This window comes from Microcebus murinus, chromosome 4, assembly GCF_040939455.1.
Source record: "Microcebus murinus isolate Inina chromosome 4, M.murinus_Inina_mat1.0, whole genome shotgun sequence".
In the NCBI taxonomy this organism is placed as follows: domain Eukaryota; kingdom Metazoa; phylum Chordata; class Mammalia; order Primates; family Cheirogaleidae; genus Microcebus; species Microcebus murinus.
In genome coordinates this window covers 31,712,939-31,729,081 of record NC_134107.1, presented here as the reverse complement: position 1 = coordinate 31,729,081, position 16,143 = coordinate 31,712,939, and the positions used below count along the sequence as shown (strand labels likewise).

The window sequence follows — 16,143 nt, the reverse complement described above, 5'->3', positions numbered from 1 at the left end:
CCAAAAAATAAATCTTTTCTATTGCCATGAAGCAGTTACAGTTGCACAACTGAAATACCAGCCCTTTGGAAAAGCTATCAAACTCACTCATGCAGTTGGGTAATATCATCATCCAAAGCATTTCTTTGATGCCTCGTGTTGGAAGCACAGTACAGAGTGAGTTAAGCACACAATCTATTATGTGAGACATTTCCAAGACAGGATATATGTTTCTGGTGCTAGCAATGAGAGTGGCTCAGACAGATGCCAAAGTACCCCTCTCAGAGGCCAGCGTGGTATATTATAATAATAACTTACATTTATTGGGCCTCTTCCATTGGCCAAGTCTATGCTACACATCTGACATATATTATCTCATATAATCCTCAGAGCAATTCTTGAGGGAGGGGCTATTATAACCCCCATTTTACAGATGAAGAAACACAGGCTCCGAGATGTTAAGTAATCAGCCCAAGATAACACAGCTAGTAAGTGGTGGAGCAGAACTCAAACCCAAGTCCCCCTGCCACCATGGTCCACACCTTTTATCACTGCATCACACCAGGATGATTCATGCAGAGTGGCTTTACTGTCAATTTTGGAGTGGGACAGTCTTAGATTCAAATTCTGGCTTTATTACTCAATTGGACAAGGTATACAACCTCTCTAAACTTTTACCCCTTCTACAAAACGTGGTGACACTAATGCCTAGCTTGCAGAGAAGTAAATAAAGAAATGCTTTTGTAACCATGTTGCATCCAAAGACCCAGGTGGATCAGTCCCAGAACCAAAATCCTGTTTTCAATGCATAGCAGGAGGAAAAAGACTCCTATGTCAATAATGGTTGTTCTGTTTCATTTATAAAACTTGAGGGGGGAGTGGGGCATGGGCAATATATGTAACCTTAACACTTGTACCCCTATAATACGCTAAAAAAAAAAAAACTTTCTTTCAAAAAAAAAAAAACCTCTAGCCCAGTGGTCCCCAACCTTTTTGGCACCAGGGACCAGTTTCACAGAAGAGAATTTTTCCACGGGCAGGGCTGGGGGGATGGCAAGCGATGGGGGGCAGCTGGAAATACAGATGAAGCTTTGCTCGCTCCCTGGCCGCTCACCTCCTGCCGTGCAGCCTGGTTCCTAACAGGCTACATACAGACTGATACCAGTCTGTGACCCGGGGGTTGGGGACCACAGCTCTAGCCAGTGGCAGGCACTCAATAAATTGTAACTATTATAACTATTTTTTTTTTAACGCTTAAGTTGTATCTTTAAATAACCAGCCCGATTCATCTAATTGAAATGCTATTTAAATCATCCTACTTCTCCCCCACCACTACTTTAAAAAAAAAAAAAAAAAAACTCTCAGCTGTTTCTCCTAATTTGTACTAAAACAGAACAGGGTGCATAGCAGAAGCCCCATCTTAGCAGCCCCAAGCTGTGTTCCCTCAAAATTTTAGATCGATCTGTACCTATTTGAAAATCTGATGAAACAAACCCCCAGGACCAAGGCTTTCCTGGCAAAGAAGTCAAGAAGTGACGCTCACTCACCAGCCAGGTTCAAGTACAAGTACAACGTCAGGGTTGAAAAGGAGAGACACGTATTTGACACATAGATTTTCTGTTGGCCCAGCTCATGGGAATTTGTGTCTGATTTGACGCAGCAGTCCCTACTTCTTCCTTGACCCAAGGCATTTCCCATATGAATAAATATCACCGGTCGTTGCCCTCTGTGACCAGGGCTGGGGATGGCCTAGCCAGTGACCCCGAGATGACGCCATGGGGAGAGAAGCAGCTGTCTCTGCAGCCTACACTCTGCCTTCCCTCCTGCTCTGACGGGAAAGCGACCAGGCCCTGTGCTCCGGAGCCCACCTGCCTTCCATCTCTCAAGGGTTTCATTTCCGCAGATTGTCTTTTTCCCTCCTGCTCTGTCGACTCCTCCTTCTCCTCTATATCATTGCTATCTGTGCATGACATCTTGTAAAAATCCTCTGGACCATCTACCTGTTCCCTAGTCTGCTCCTTTGCACAGACAAGGTCTAGAAGAGTTGCCTGCCTCTCACCACCCATCTTTTTCCTTTCCTCGGCCCACTTGGATAAGGCTTTTGTGCCCCACCTTCCCCCGTTCCAGTAAAGCAGCTCTAATCAAGGTGCCAATGGCCACGGCTCTGTCCGCATCTTACTTGACTTACTAGCAGCTCCTGGCCCACTTGATCTTTTCTTTCTTCCTGAAATGTATCCCTCCTGAGGTTCCCATGACCTCCCACTTGCTTGGTCTTTTCCTCCCTCACTTGAAAGCCCTTTGTCTGCCTGCTGGCTTCTTCTTGAGGACTTGACACCAGACCTCTCAATATGGAGGGCCCCAGTCTCCAAGCTCAGAGCTCCTCTCTGGCTCCACTCTCCCCAGTGAATGTCACCTGGCCCCACCCGTGCTTAAATACCATTCGCTTATGCCACGTGAACACCAATGCTTCTCAAGTGTACCTCTTTAGCCCAGGTAGAGATCCTGCTGCCCCTCGACATCTCCACTTAGAAGGATGCCTAACAGGCACCTCAAAGTCAACAGCACCAAAATAGACCCATCGTCTTCCTCCAAATCCACTCCCCTCCAGTCCTTAGCCACCTGAGTAAATGACACCACCACCCACACATTGGCTCAGGCCCCAAACCCAAGATCTTTCTTCCCCTTAAGTCCCAATTCCAATGCACCCAGTAAATCCTGACAGATCGATCTCTCCATAAGAAGTCAAAAATCCAACTTCTTTCTGTGACCACCACTCTCATCCCTAACAACCGCCACTCCTTGCCTGACCTACTTCAACCACCTCCTGACTTGTCTCATGGCCACAACTCTGGCTTTAACTAATATGAGCCATTTCCCACACAGCAGCCAGAGTGATCTTTCTAAAGTCTAATCTGGATCATGCCAGCCCCACACCCACCCCGCCGCCTTCCCTATTTAAAACCTCCGATAGCTTCTCACTGTATTGCTCAACCCAAACTCTGGGTTACAATATCCTGTGTGCTATGGTTCCTGCCCACCTCCCTGCACTCACTTCCTTTTACCTCTCGCTTCATTCACGACACTCCAGCTACAGTGGCTGCCTTCTGCCATTCCTGGCTAAGAGCCTGTGCCCTCACTGCTCCCCTGCCTAGAACACCACCTTCGCTAAAACAGCCTCCGCAGGAGTTCTCTAACATTATCCTACGCTGCCTTTCTTTGTAGCATTTACCAGCATATGGGATTAGCTTGTTTACTCATCTAACCTCACTGGACTATAAACTCGCAGTATCAGGAGCAGTAGCTGGTAAACAGTAGGCACACACTGTCCTTCGCACTCATCTCCCTGGTTTCAATCCCTGCCCTACACCTTGGATTTCAGCACCGCATCTGCCTACCGTGGCTTGGCAACCTGTTTGGATTTCATTATCTGGTTTCTGGCCTCAGCTCCCCATTTGACTCCTGGCTCAGCAGTTTCCCTGGATTTCAGCAGCACTCAAAGCATCGCGTGCCAGACGCTGCCTCTGCCATCCTGGGCCCCAGGCCTGCTTCTCTGCGAAGAGAGCACCGTCTAGGCCAGCTAGCCCAGGGGGGAGCCACAGCCCACACTAGCCCCTACACTACAAGAAGGCCCTGCCGGAACAGGCCCACTTTGACCGCTGTACCTTTAAGCAGCTAAAGCAAAAACAGAAGCTCAGACCCCTCCAAGGGATGTGAGATTCCTTCCCAGTCATTTTCCACATTCCAGGCAGCCGGAACCACTGGGCTGTCCATAAAATTGCATTGTCAAGATGCAGCTTAAGCCTGTCTGACCAGGGAAATTGGCCCTGGAAGAGTGCTTCCATCTCCTCCTGGTGGTGGCCAGCCTGTCACGTGTGGTATTACACAATGGTCTGAAGCCCTGTCTCCTGCTACACAAAGAAAGCAACAGTAATAAAAACCTCTACTGCTACTGTCATGTACTGAACGCCACACTCAGTACAAGGTGACCAGTGTTCACCAACTCCCTTAATTTCCACAATAAAAGTCAGCTGGGTGATTATCCCTATTTAACAGATGAGAACAACCAAGGCTCAGAGACAGGTGGAATAATTTGCTCAGGGTTATATAACAAATGAGTGGGAGAACCTGAATTTCTGACTCTAAAGCGTATGCTCACAATCTTTACCCCCGAAGTATTTGATCATGGGTGTCTTCACACTCCCCACGCACACCAAATTAAATACTCCTAAAGAGCTGGGAATTTTTGTTGTTGTTGTTCTATAAATTCCTAAAAGCTAGGAATTTTTTATTGTTCATCATCCACACAGCCAGCCCTGGGACTGATGTTTAGTGGATGGTTGACACATTTTAAAAAATGTATTCTGAATATTATGGCATTAGTATTATAACTTATACATACTCTAATCAATAGCTTAATATAAATATCCATCGCCATAACACCACTGTTGCCTTTCCTATTGGCCATTTTGGACTCTTTCCAATTTTTAGTTTTAAGGCACAGTCCAGTAATTTACTGGAACATGGAATGGGAGTGAGAAATAGAAGATGAACCTAATGAAAGAAAAATAACACCCTGTACCTTTCATGAAACAATTCAGGGTGAATTCAATTAAGTAATATACCAATTACACAAAATAGAGACAACATTCTGGGATTATGATAATAAAATTACTAGCCTTTTCTAGTAAATGACAATATCACAATTTTTGCTAGAAAAATACTCAACATTAAATATATTTGTAAAATATACAGTGCCCCACTACCTAGGCTAGGTTCAAAAAATTTTTCGAAAGTGAGTATCAGTATGCAAAAGAAAGAGTATCATACCAGAATTCTATAATTTGGTGGGGAAAAAGCATGTGGCTATCTCTTAGCAAACTGAATTTGGTTAATAATGTACCAGAAGTGTGTGTGTGTATCACTTTAGGTCTGTGATTTCTAGTTCAGATTTTTAGTTTCCTGAATGCTTTTGTTGAATAACTCTCAAGTACCCTCTGGTGGATGAGATGAAGAACACTTTGGTACCACAGGTGCCTTTTGCCATCTGTTCATGCATTATGTGCCTAAGAGTAATCATAACTCACATTTCTAATGGAGTAGTTTACCTGTTGTGTTTGTGTATGTGTGTGTGGTTCTTTTTTTTTTTTTTTTTTTTTTTTTTTTTTTTTTGAGACAGGATTTTGCTGTGTTGCCCAGCTGGAGGGCAGTGGCTATTCACAGATTCACAGACATGATAATAGTGCACTACAGCCTTGAACTTCTGGGCTCAAGTGATCCTCCTGCCTCAGCCTCTTACAGGCACATGTCCCCATGCCTGGCTAGGGTTTACTTTTAGATTTATTAATATTAATAGGTTTTTGCCCTGTCAATTTATTTTGAATAACTCCTACTGGGAATTTCCTCTTTACTTCTCTCTTTAGAAACGTGAGTAAAAAATTAATATGATGCCTGTAATCACCTTAAATAGGCCATTAAACATCATTTCCATGAACCCATAGGTAAGTTAAAAGAAAATGATTACTTTTTACACGAATGTAAAGAATTTAAAAAGGAACTATATAACCTAGCTATAATTTCTGCTTTAAGGAAACCTCAAAATGACAGAGAAGGTCAATGTTTTCCAAAATGTGTCTCATGAGATACTAATTCCCTGATGTGTTCATTCAGGGTAAGAAGGAGCTCTCTTAGGTAAGAGACATTTCAGAAGATTAATTCTTTCCCTTTGTTTTGTTTCCACACTCAAAACGTTGTTTTGTTTCTGCATTTCTGAAAATTTGCCTTTTTATGTTACTTGCTCATGGGAAGAACCTATCCCGGGCCTCAAAACACAAGCTATCCAGTTTGCTTCACAGCTCAGATCGTCTTTGTGACTTTAAATGTTGGCATTCATATTTAAGTAAAAACATATATGCGTGTGTTCTCGATACATATAGTTAGTTATTTAGCTAGCTAGCTAGTTAATTTATTCACACCAAACACACTGAACTCTTAAGTTTTTTCTTCTTTAGGGAGGAAGGGCATGGTGGGGGATAACAGAGGGAACTTTTGCCCTCAAAGCCGTATTTCCTCTAATATTTGAAATTTATAATCAGAAATATATATATGTATGTATTTAAATTACCATATTCAATTGTAGAACTTAGAAATAAAACCATTTTCCCAACAAGGTCTCCAAATACCCCTCTTAAGCTTCCATATGCCCAAACTAGCAAAAAAATCCAGTTTCTTTAAGCACAGCCTACTTACCCAACCACCCACCTTCTCTCCAAAAATCCCCTACCTTTGCTTTTATCCAAAGGACAAGCCCTGGCGGGAGGCTCTTGCCTAATCCCTAGAACTGAAGCTCAGAGCGCCCCCTTGAGGCTTAATGAATATCCACGGTGCTACCCAGCTCTGGTTGTTTCTGAAGATGCAACCCCCAAAGGTGACTTGGTGTCAGAGCTGCAACCTGGACAGTCGCTTGAGACCATCTTGTCACTGCTGGTGCTGTTGCTCCTCCCAGTGAGGGTCAAGCTCTTTGTAGAAATAGTTTCTGTCACTGAAAAATATAAAGATCATCCTCACTTTACCTTAAATTTTACTTGCTCTGTCTCTCTAATTCTCCCTCTCCCTTTTCCCCTCCTTCCTTCTCCCCCCTCCACACACACACACACACACACACACACACACACACACACACACACACACACACCCCACCAGTGTCCGGTATTGTAAGTATGCCCCCAATAAGAGCTGTACTCTCCGAATGCTGACAAAATCAGGTTTCTGAATTTGCAGAATGAAGATCAGACCACAGGTCAAGATGAACTCATTAGAGTAAGTGCCACTCTGTGGGGCTTTGTCTTGGATCTGAGCATATTCTCCTTGCAACACCCTCTCATCTATCCTTTTCAAAATGCAACCAAAACCTAAGGTACAGGATATAATAATAAGTTTTATTGAACACTTAAGATACACCGGGAAATGTTCTATGCATTTTACTTTATGTATTATCCATTTAAACTTCACAACATACCTCCATGGTAGATGTCATTCTTCTCCCCATTTTATTGTATTTTATTTTATTGAGATAGGGTCTCACTCTATTACCCTGGCAAGAGTGCAGTGGTGTGGTCATAGCTCACTGCAACCTCAAACTCCTGGGCTCAAGCTATCCTCCTGCTTCAGCCTCCCAAAGTGCTAGGATTACAGGCATGTGCCACCATGCCTGGCCTCTCCCCATTTTATAGATGAGTAGACTGAAGTCCAGACAGCTTAAATAACTGGTCCAAGATGATACTGCATGAATGCTCAGCTTCTTGTAAGAAAGGGGCATGAAACTCGTGTGTGGGTGATTCTGTCCTAAGCATCTATCTACTCAAGGATTCTGCAGTCTGTACCCAGGATGGGCTGGTCCCAAGCTTTCCACACCAGGATGTGTGGACTTCCTGGAATGGGCAGAGCGCCGTAGGCTACTGACACTGCAGGTAAACATGGTGCATCATCTAGGAGTATTGATTTTCCTTCAAGGTTTTCTGGGGGAAATATTATTTTATAGTAAAATCAATGGATTTATTAAGGATCCCTGCTGCTGTCGTCTTGTGAAGTCATTGAGAAGCTGGGGCGCATCCCACCTTCCCATAGCAGCCTGACTTCCTGAAGACGTGGCTCCATGAAGAAATAAAATGAGAACTTTGGACATTGGGCTGTGAGCCTCCTCAGTGAGTGTAACCCTAGGGGAAGTGCAGCCCATCCTCAAGGCGTACCCCCTACCTCCATCTGTGGCAGTTTCCACTCTAGCAACTGTGGTCACTATAAGAGCAGAGAACCAGTGCCTAACTTCTGGGTTTGGCCACTGCCCACCATGGCCAGCTTATGCCACGCTCAGTGCCCTTCGCTACAGTCAACCCACTGAAACAGGTCGGAACCAGTCTAGCTTCCCCACCTTGAGGCACCCTCGTGGGTTCCAGGACAACCAAAGCAAAGGAGGACAGAGCCCTGCAGACAGGGTGATTGACTTCTGAACTTCCAGCTCCTACCAGCAGGTGGAGTCTCCAACAATGCAGTCCAGGGACAGGCTGAGACCATTGTCAACCCCACTCCCAGCAAACAGCACGGCCTCTAACACAGTCACTACCTTCTAAAAATGGTAGTTCTTATTATGGGAAAGGTAATTATTCACATAATAACCTCTTCTCCCCCTTGCCATTTTGTTTTCACAAAAATGGAAAGAAGAGAAGGAATTTCTCCCTGCTTGCAGATGAATGAAACTCTAGGCAGGAATGTAATTTTTTTCTCACCCTTAAAGGATTGTATGGAGGACAGGAAAGCCCTAAAGGAGCCTCCCTTTCACTTTCTCACCTATCCTTCTGGCCCTGCTCCTTAAGTTTCAGTTGCCTACTATAGCTATAACCATAGCAACCAACGAGTGGGAAATTATGGAAACTCCTACTCACTCTTCTAGATCCAGGTAAGTCTTCACCTCGTCTGTGAAGCCTCTTCCAATCCCCCCTTCAGCCTCAGAGGAGACGATCTCACTGTTACCATGACATTGACATCTTGCGCACACCTGTAGGAGAGCACGTGTCTCATTGTTCATTGTTTCAGATCTCTGTTGACTTGTTCTGCCTCCTTCACTGCACCGCGATCTACTTGTTCGTATTTGCACGCCCAGTGCAAACACATGCATTGGCGCCTGGCACGTGCATTTCCCACTCATCAATGTCAGAACGGGAGGGAGGAAGGGAGGAGACTGTATTGCACTGGGGCGGGAGGTGGTGGGGGGCCCAGTTGTCCCGGGAGAGAGTGGAGCGGAGCCAGAATGGCCTAAGGGAGGAGATGAGTATCATGTCCTAAGGTGAGCCTGGCATGCAGGCCATCCGGGGGGAGAACAGGGAGCTACGAAACTGGAGAAAAGCAGTGAAGATAGAAACCTGAGAGTGGAGGTGCAGGGTGGGGTGGGGAGGGAGAAGTTGAAGTTCGGGTCATTCTGTAGCCTTTGAAACAGGTCAGGACAAGAGGTTCAAGACTGAGACCTGGTGAGAGGGGCTGGTGTCCTATTTTTAAGTGGGGCTAACTGTATGGTGGAGGGGAAGATGGGGTCTTGTGGGACTGCACAGTGAAGTAGGGAAAAACATCTGTGCTAAATTCCTCTTCACTGGCTCAGGGATGGGGGAAGGGAATGGATCCAGTATGAATACCTAGTATTCACACTTTTAACCTTTTAAACTGCTGGTGTACAGATATCATCTTATTTAAAAGCAATATGGAGTGATAGCCAAGCCACCCTTAGTTCAAATTCCAGCTCTTCGCTTATTAGCTATGTGAATTTAGATAAGTTACCCCAAGTCTCTGAGCTTCAATATATCCTGTAAATAAAGGCTATTAAAACCTTCCTCAGGGGAGGGGGGCGGGTATATACATACATAATGAGTGAGATGTACACCATCTGGGGGATGGTCATGATGGAGACTCAGACTTTTGGGGGGAGGGGAGAAATGGGCATTTATTGAAACCTTAAAATCTGTACCCCCATAATATGCCGAAATAAAAAAATAAAAATTAAAAAAAAAAAACCTTCCTCAAAGGACTAATGAGAAAATGTAAGATAATGCATGTAAAGTGCTTAGCACAGGGAGACTCTTAACACCAAGTGTATCTTTGGGTCTGCTTCTCTCCTTTCTTTCCAGTGCCAGGCAGGGATGTGCTACTTAAATGTTTCTTCCTGAATCCATCTAAACTGCATCAAACCTTTTTTTTTTTTCGTAAGAATGTATTGTTTTGTTTTGTTTTGTTTTGTTTTTTTTGAGACAGAGTCTCTCTATGTTGTCCAGGCTAGAGTGTTGTGGTGTCAGCCTAGCTCACAGCAACCTCAAATTCCTGGGCTCAAGCAATCCTCCTGCCTCAGCCTCCAGAGTAGCTGGGACTACAGGTATGTACCACCACATCTGGCTAATTTTTTCTATTTTTAGTCAAGACGGGGGGGGGGGGGGGTCTCACTCTTGCTAAGGCTGGTCTTGAACTCTTGAGCTCAAGTGACTCTCCCACCTTGGCCTCCCAGAGTACTAGGATTGCAGGCGTGAGCCACCGTACCTGGCCTGTATCAAATCTTATCATGATTAATTTTTTAAATGGGTAGGGGGCTGAGTGCTCAATATGATTGTTTAATCCCAAATCAATACAGATTCAGAGTCTACAGAAGACCACGTGGGTCCATGCTAGCTTTTGAACTATATTCTTCTTCTTTTTTTTTTTTTTTTTTTTTTTTTTTTTGAGACAGAGTCTCACTTTGTTGCCCAGGCTAGAGTGAGTGCCGTGGTGTCAGCCTGGCTCACAGCAACCTCAATCTCCGGGGCTCAGCGATCCTACTGCCTCAGCCTCCCGAGTAGCTGGGACTATAGGCATGCGCCACCATGCCCGGCTAATTTTTTGTATATATATTTTTAGTTGGTCAATTAATTTATTTCTATTTTTGGTAGAGACGGGGTCTCGCTCAGGCTGGTTTCGAACTCCTGATCTTGAGCAATCCGCCCGCCTCGGCCTCCCAAAGTGCTAGGATTACAGGCGTGAGCCACCACGCCCGGCTATATTCTTCTTTTTTCTCTCATTTGTTACTTGGTGGATGCAATCTTTGGCATTTGCCCTCTATTCTTTCACCTTTGAGTGATGAGGCAATAATCATTGCTGTAGGAACACTTACTTAGGCAAGCTATTTTGCCAGCATTTCATCCTCGAATACACTCTTTGTTCCCCAACTGAAAATTGGGCTATCTTTCATGAAGAGATGACACTATGATACTCTTCACCTCCAAGGGCTTTGTTAGTTTTCTTAGAATAACAATAGTTGGTAGTGAGCTATCCACAAACTGTTTTGCTTGGGATCTCAGCTTTATTAGTAAGAAACATGACTGGAAGGCAGAAGCAGTACGCTAGAAATTCATGCCATTATAATTCCTACCTTAGCTATAAAACCGTCCCATCTCGAAGGATAGATGGGTAAACATATAAACTGAAATTTCAAAAGACTCTCAAGGATGGCTCTCTTTGTGTAACTACCATCTTACATAGGGATGGTGGGAGTGGTCTCCTTCATGGTACATCGTTAATCCACTCTCAGCACATCACCTGTACACCTTCATAGTAATAATGAGCTTGTGTAAGCATGCTTACACATAAGCATAAGGTGTACAAGGAGGCAATTTTCAATGTATGGTCAAAACTAAGGGCAAAACTCCTAATCTAGTTTACCACTGAGAGATATTTGGGGACACCCAATTGCTCTCTTTATGACATAAATCTGATCATAGAAAAATTACCCATATGGTGAAATGATCAACATCTCTCAATGAATTCAAGTCTCCGGATGCTTCATTTCCAAATGAAGGTTGGTTCTAGATGGATTTTGCCACTTGCTAGATGTGTGACCTTAGACAAGTCACTTAACCTCTCTGAATCTCAGTTTTCTTGTCTATGAATTGGGAAAAATAATAATCATTTTTTTTATTGAAGAGGGCAGTTTACAAACTAGGTGGAGCTGTAATACTAAACAACAAATATTTGGAAGTGAGAAAGGTGATTGTAGTTAAAGCATTTTAAGGTATTTTTATTGTCTAGGAGGAAGATAAAGCCATTGATTAAACTTTGTTAAGATAGTCACACCCTTTATTGAGTAACCAATATAAGAAGGAAAATAAGAGTATATAACTTTAAAATGAGTAGAGGAGAAAAGGAGAAACACAGAAAACTTAGTCAACTCAATAGAAGGCAGGAACTGAGTAAAAATTCTAAAAAAAATTTTTTTAGAATTTGTCTAGCAGGTTTTCTGGCCCTTACCAGAAGACCCCTCCCTCAAAAAAAAAAAAAAAAAAGAAAAGAAAAGAAAAAGAAAAACTAAAATAAAAAGGTAGAAATAATCCAATACACATCAACAATAATAATAAATGTAAAAGGACTAAATTCATCAGTTGAAAGGCAGAGATTCTCAGATAGATTTTTAAAAAGGAGAAAAAACTATTTGCTATTTACAAGTGATATCATCTTCAAAAGGATGAGAACCACCTACCTAAATAAACTAACTGAAACTAACTTACTCTTAGACTAACTGAAAGAAATCTGATGTAGTTACACTATTATCACACAAAATAGATTTTAACAAAATAAAAGCATCACTAGAAAGAGAAGTGGTGATTATAGAATAAGATGAGTGATTTACCAGTTATAAACAGTACTGAACTTGCATGTATCTACCAACATGGGAAATTTATAGCTTTACATGCACATATTAGAAAAAAGAAAGATTAAAAATTAATTTATCATCCAACTAATGATGTTAGAACTACAGGGGAACAAAGGGAAAAAATAAAAGAAAACTAAAGATAAGCACAGAGGCCGGGCGTGGTGGCTCACGCTTGTAATCCTAGCACTCTGGGAGGCCGAGGCGGGCGGATTGCTCAAGGTCAGGAGTTCAAAACCAGCCTGAGCGAGACCCCGTCTCTACTATAAAAAAATAGAAAGAAATCAATTGGCCAACTAATATATATATAAAAAAAAATTAGCCGGGCATGGTGGCTCGTGCCTGTAGTCCCAGCAACACGGGAGGCTGAGGCAGTAGGATTGCTTGAGCCCAGGAGTTTGAGGTTGCTGTGAGCTAGGCTGATGCCACGGCACTCACTCTAGCCTAGGCAAGAAAGCGAGACTCTGTCTCAAAAAAAAAAAAAAAAAAAAAAGATAAGCACAGAAAGTAATGAGAGAAAAACTAAGGGTATAAGAAAAGGTATCGCCGGGCGAGGTGGCTCACGCCTGTAATCCTAGCACTCTGGGAGGCCAAGGCAAGAGGATTGCTTAAGCTCAGGAGTGTAAGGCCAGCCTGAGCAAGAGTGAGACCCTGCCTCTACTAAAAACAGAAAAATTAGCCAGGCATCATGGCCCGCACCTGGAGTCCCTGCTACTGGGGAGGCCAAGGCATGAGGATCGCTTGAACTCAGGAGTTTGAGGTTGCAGTGAGCTATGATGATGCTACTGCATTCTAACTGGGGTGACAGAATAAGACTCTGTCTCCAAAAAAAAAAAAAAAAAGGAGAAATTGAATCATTAATTTAAAAATCTGTCCTTGATAAAACAACAACAAATTATTTTTTAGCAATCATATTGATGAAAATCAAAACATCTGACAATGCCAGGAGCTGTGAAGGACAAAGGGAAATGGGAGTTCTTAAACTCAAATTATGGGAAGGTAAATTGGTACAACCACTGAGAGAGTAATTGAAAGTGTCTTCTAAAATTGTAGATCTGCACATGCCCTATGACCCAGCAATTATACTTCCAGGAATTTGCTCTAGAAAAATTCTGGCACATTTCTGTAAGAACAAATGCACAAAACTGGTCATTAAAGTATGTTTCAAAATGGTTACAAACAGAAAATGATGTTAATTTCTATCAGTGGGGATTAGATATGTAATATATGTATGTATATGCATAGAGAGACGGAGACACCCTATACAGTAGGTGAAATTAACAAACTTAGGTACATGCTTCAACATAGATAAATCTTTAAAACATAACTTTGAAAAAAAAGTTGCAAGATGATACCTATAGTACTTATAATATTTATATAAACGTTTTTGTTTGCTTGTTTGATTTTTTGAGACAGAGTCTTACTTTGTTGCCAGGGCTAGAGTGCCGTGGCATGGCGTCAGCCTAGCTGACAGCAACCTTAAACTCCTGGGCTCAAGCAATCCTTCTGCCTCAGCCTCCCCAGTAGCTGGGACTACAGGCATGTGCGACCATGCCTGGCTAATTTTTTCTATATATTTTTAGTTGGCCAATTAATTTTCTTTCTATTTATAGTAGAGACAGGATCTTATTCTTGTTTAGGCTGGTTTCGAACTCCTGACCTTGAGTGATCTGCACGCCTCGGCCTCCCAGAGTGCTAGGATTACAGGCATGAGCCATCGTGCCTGGAAGGTCAGGAGTTCGAAAGCAGCCTGAGTGAGACCGTCTCTACTAAAAATGGAAAGAAATTAATTGGCCAACTAAAATATATAGACATATATATATATATATAAATTAGCCAGGCATGGTGGCACATGCCTGTAGTCCCAGCTACTCTGGAGACTGAAGCAGTAGGATTGCTTGAGCCCAGGAGATTGAGGTTGCTGTGAGCTAGGCTGATGCCACGGCACTCACTCTAGCCTGTGCAACAAAGTTAGACTCTGTCTCAAAAAAAAAAAAAAAAAAAAAAGTTTTGAGAACACACAAAATAGTGGGATACATGTGGATTTAGATAAATAGGTCAATAGATATAGGTAGTTTTTTTTTTTTTTTTTTTTTTTTTTTTTTTTTTTTTTTGAGACAGAGTCTCGCTTTGTTGTCCAGGCTAGAGTGAGTGCCGTGGCGTCAGCCTCGCTCACAGCAACCTCAAACTCCTGGGCTCGAGCGATCCTTCTGCCTCAGCCTCCCGAGTAGCTGGGACTACAGGCATGAGCCACCATGCCCGGCTAATTTTTTAATATATATATCAGTTGGCCAATTGATTTCTTTCTATTTATAGTAGAGACAGGGTCTCGCTCTTGCTCAGGCTGGTTTTGAACTCCTGACCTTGAGCAATCCGCCCGCCTCGGCCTCCCAAGAGCTAGGATTACAGGCGTGAGCCACCGCGCCCGGCCTTTTTTTTTTTTTTTTTTTGAGACAGAGTCTCACTTTGTTGCCCGGGCTAGAGTGAGTGCCGTGGCGTCAGCCTAGCTCACAGCAACCTCAAACTCCTGGGCTCGAGTGATCCTTCTGCCTCAGCCTCCCAAGTAGCTGGGACTACAGGCATGCGCCACCATGCCCGGCTAATTTTTTTATATATATATCAGTTGGCCAATTGATTTCTTTCTATTTATAGTAGAGACGGGGTCTCGCTCTTGCTCAGGCTGGTTTTGAACTCCTGACCTTGAGCAATCCGCCCGCCTCGGCCTCCCAAGAGCTAGGATTACAGGCGTGAGCCACCGCGCCCGGCCTTTTTTTTTTTTTTTTTTGAGACAGAGTCTCACTTTGTTGCCCGGGCTAGAGTGAGTGCCGTGGCGTCAGCCTAGCTCACAGCAACCTCAAACTCCTGGGCTCGAGTGATCCTTCTGCCTCAGCCTCCCAAGTAGCTGGGACTACAGGCATGCGCCACCATGCCCGGCTAATTTTTTATATATATATATCAGTTGGCCAATTAATTTCTTTCTATTTATAGTAGAGACGGGGTCTCGCTCAGGCTGGTTTTGAACTCCTGACCTTGAGCAATCCGCCCGCCTCGGCCTCCCAAGAGCTAGGATTACAGGCGTGAGCCACAGCGCCCGGCCTATAGGTAGTTTTAAAACCTGGATGGGAAGAGTCAAACCAAGTTAAAGACAGTGGGTTCTCTCAGTAAGCAGATTGAGAAATAGGATGAGAATGTGTTCAATCATATCTGTAACATTTTATTTCTTTAAGGAAAAATAAATGCAAATGTACCAAATGTACCAGCAGTGTTCATGGATGTCTCTCTATTATTCTATTATTTCCTTTGTATAATTGAAATGTTTATGACATTTTTTTAAAATAGGGGAAATAGTACCTGTTCTGTCTTCTTCTATAAACACCAAAGGATATTTTTCAAATGTTCCGTAAACAGCTGTCCTGACAGTGGATGTCCACGGCAAAGCCTGCGGCAGAGGCAGGGAGCAAGCCTGAGTCTCTCCTGCCTGCAGTTCCTACAAGGTCAGAGTTAAGATCATTTTCAAGAAGGACTGCTGGCTCGAGCTGAAGTGGCATGTCGAAATGAATATAGCAGAGAGAGCCAGGATGGGGAGCTAAGAAAGAGAGCCAAAAGGAGGGAAAAGGTACCAGGAAGATGAAAATGAGAGACCAAGGATCTCACTAGGTAGTATCAAAAGGGAGGCAACATAAACAAATTCTGGAGATGAAGGCCAAGGTCTGCAGCAGGTTCTTACGTGGGTTGGTGGGTCAGCTCTGTGTGATGGGCCAGGAGGGAACAGGCGGGATAGAGTTGCCGTTATTTCTGTTAGGATGTTACCCTGCAGTGCTGTAGGGTCAGGTTCGCTCGTTCAGGTAGCGTCTTTGGTGATGCTTCTTACTCTTGAGTTTCAGACTGCATTTCTCGCACGCCGGTTATGTGTAGCATTATGGTCGTGGAGTAAAAATGATTGTGTTTGCCAC

At 43.5% G+C, this 16,143-nt stretch overlaps 1 pseudogene; it reads left to right on the top strand.

The window, feature by feature from the left end:
* The first annotated feature begins 11,746 nt into the window (after window positions 1-11,746).
* LOC142870787 (uncharacterized) lies at window positions 11,747-11,802 on the top strand (annotated as a pseudogene).
* The last annotated feature ends 4,341 nt before the right edge of the window (window positions 11,803-16,143 follow it).